This window comes from Perna viridis, chromosome 5 (genome assembly GCF_037379345.1).
Source record: "Perna viridis isolate PV_CMFRI_1.1 ecotype Kerala chromosome 5, ASM3737934v1, whole genome shotgun sequence".
NCBI classification, from domain to species: domain Eukaryota; kingdom Metazoa; phylum Mollusca; class Bivalvia; order Mytilida; family Mytilidae; genus Perna; species Perna viridis.
Window position 1 is genome coordinate 34,125,941 of NC_142449.1, and position 3,024 is coordinate 34,128,964.

Below are 3,024 nucleotides of genomic sequence, written 5' to 3' on the forward strand. Positions count from 1 at the left end.
TGTTTCAATCAGATTTCAGATATTTCATACGTTTTACGAGTTAATAGGTGCAATTTTGAACCTTTTTTCCAATGGATGCCATTTGAAAACCTAGCTTAAATACAAGAGCTTTAAGAAGTATGCCTACCAAATTAACCCTATTTTTTGAGATAATGAAGTCCAAAGTGATCCATGAATGCACTCTAAAGTAGACCTTTATACTTATATTGAATTTCAAAATGTGCAATATTGTGTCCACATGATTTGTTGTGTCCATAATGAACTGTAAGTCTCTATATTAAGTGTGTCAATAACTAATATCGTGTCCACACTTGCAGAGTTTAATTGTAGGTGGTTGTATCATGCTGCATTTGGCAAAGCTTTTTATTTTAACTTGGACACATTCTTGTATTGTAGGGTTTCACATTTTCTTTCAATTTGTTTAATTGCTGAGGAGTTTTCTCCACCTAAGTATGTTATGGCGAAAGTTATAACATTCACATTAGTTAATTAAAATTTTAATGGAGGAGTAAAATATTCCTTTCAGGAATTTGGAACATTTTTAAAAGATCACTCTCCCCTTGCTAATAAAATGGTTGATGCTTCAGAGATTGAACAAAGACAGAATAATAAAACATAAGACATGGTCCATTTTACAAATCATTTTTGAGCATCAATGCCAAAAACATCATTCTGTACAAAACATTGTGATTTTAGGATTTGAGAGCCAACACAAATATTAGCTGTTTCAATTTGCAGATATACAAATGTACATGTATATAAATTTTAATTGTTTGATAGAACTGACACATCAGATGCCTCACTTAGCTCCAATAAAACAGGTATGTCTTTGGTTGAAGTTGCAGTTAGAGTGAGGATTGTGGAAGCTATTATACTTTCAATAATATCCAACTTTTCTATGGTCCTCTTTAAAATCTAATCACCTGTAAAATTAAATATGGTTTTATTGTTTAATGTAAAAAAAACTTAATATACAATGTGTGCGAACTCAAACAGTAACCCTTACAAAAAAATGCCCTTTTTCATGTAAAACATAAGTTAATACACAATGAGAGGCAGATACCAGTACACTGTGGGTTTGCTGTTATTAAAATATATAATAATTTGCTAGTAATGTTACATGTTGTAATTGCCATGTAGATTTCTAACTGTACTGCATACATTTCTTTTTGTCACTATATACAACATACCATTCTGATATGCAATGTGCCTCATCATATGCAACTAAACATATTTTTTTTTCAGAATTTTTCTGACAGGATGCCTCTCTAATACTTTTTAATCACATATTCTAGTGATGCCAGGAGAATGGTAGCACAACCTTCTTTGATACCTGAAGCAAAAATCAGTTAATTGAAAAGTTGTCATTTCTAGTGATCATGTTAAATGTACACAATTAAACAAAACTGTTTATGGACTTGAATCATTCATTGATTTTACATAACATTTCCAATACATGAATATATTGCATTTTTGACAAGACACCCTCACTTTTTCCCATTCCTAATTCATTTGTTAATAGTTACACTGGAAAAAAAATCAAGATTATTTTTAACTCTATGACAAATACATACGCCATCCAATTCATTTTGTGTTACGCCTTCATAAATTTCATATGAAGAAATCTTATGGCTCTTAGGTTGTACACCTGTTCCTTGACAGGGGCAGATCCAGGATTGAGTTTAGGGGGGGGCGTTAATTGAATTAAATGCAGTGCAAAGCAAGGCAAAAATATTATGGGGCGAAACTTGTGATAAAATTTGTTTTCCTACCGATATAGGGGGAGCGTACGCCCAGTACACCAGTCCTTGGATCCGCGCCTGCTTGATAAGATATATATGTCCAGTGGGGAAATAAATAAGCTGGTGTAGTGCGCTAATGGAATGAACAATGTAATGACCTGAGCCAAAATTTTGCATGTCGCATAATTTCAAATTTTCAATTTTCTTATATATATCTTATCCTGATGAAAAAATGTTAAGTTAGATATAACTTGTTTGTAATTTGTGTCAGGAGTTAAGCACACAGACTATAAGACCCTTGTTGAATACTAAATTAATATGCACCTTAATTTATAAAAGTTCATTTACATTTCCATTTAATATTTTTTGTGTATTTTCAGAGCCTGAATTTGAAATGAACTATAATTTGCTGAACTATATTTTAACTTGATTTTTAAACTGGAGTTATGCCTCTTTGACAATATTTCCAAGTTGACATTTCTGAATTCACTACTGTGGACCTATATTTAGACATTAGAGTTTCTTTTTATTTATACTGTCCAATGGTTACCTGTGCTGGAGAAGTTGTAGGTGAAAGTCATATAAATTGAATTAAACAGAGAAAGAGGATTTCCGAGTAGATTGATTTTTTTTTCCTGAAGTACCTACCTGAAGTATCTATAATTTGGTTCAATTTTTCAATATTTTGGTAATAAAATTGCGGGAACTGAATTACAAAGAGCAGGGGACAAGGGATAAAAATAATTAAAAATTAAGTGAAACTTACTAAAACTTCTGTTAAAAGTCACATTGAAATTTGCGTCCATCAAATTTACGACGATCTCTTTCATTTACCACCTCAATTCCAAATCTATCAGTGTCCCAATTCAGACTTATCGACTCCATGTTGTTCCAGTACACAAGCTTGTTTAGACACACAAAGAAGGCGGTGTTTGTTGATCTCACGTGACATCTGTGTATGACAGTATCGTATTTGCATACGACCAAATCTTGCGTCACGCAAAGTTGGAAATCGAAAGTAAATGGCTGCTGACCCTGGTTTAAGGCTTTCAAACTTCTTTTTACTGAGATTTGATGACAAAAAGCCGATAAAACTTATATCAGCATAAAGAAAAATGAATCCCGAATCGAACTAGGTATGCACCACCTACACGATTTTAACATGGAAGTCGTAAGAAGCGCGTGAAGGGCGATACTCCGCGGTACCGCTGAATCTCCAACTTTTTGTATGGCACATCGTTCTGACCCCAACCCGACATATTAATATCCAAATAAAAAAGAG

At 33.0% G+C, this 3,024-nt stretch overlaps 1 long non-coding RNA gene across 1 annotated transcript; it reads right to left on the reverse strand.

Annotated features, from left to right (window-relative positions):
- Positions 1 to 481: 481 nt before the first annotated feature.
- LOC148617182 (uncharacterized) lies at positions 482 to 2,686 on the reverse strand. Its single transcript, XR_015922449.1, has 3 exons — positions 2,509 to 2,686; positions 1,191 to 1,333; positions 482 to 923 (listed from the first exon to the last, which is right to left on the reverse strand). It is a non-coding gene; the product is annotated as an uncharacterized LOC148617182 (long non-coding RNA).
- Between the last annotated feature and the right edge of the window lie 338 nt (positions 2,687 to 3,024).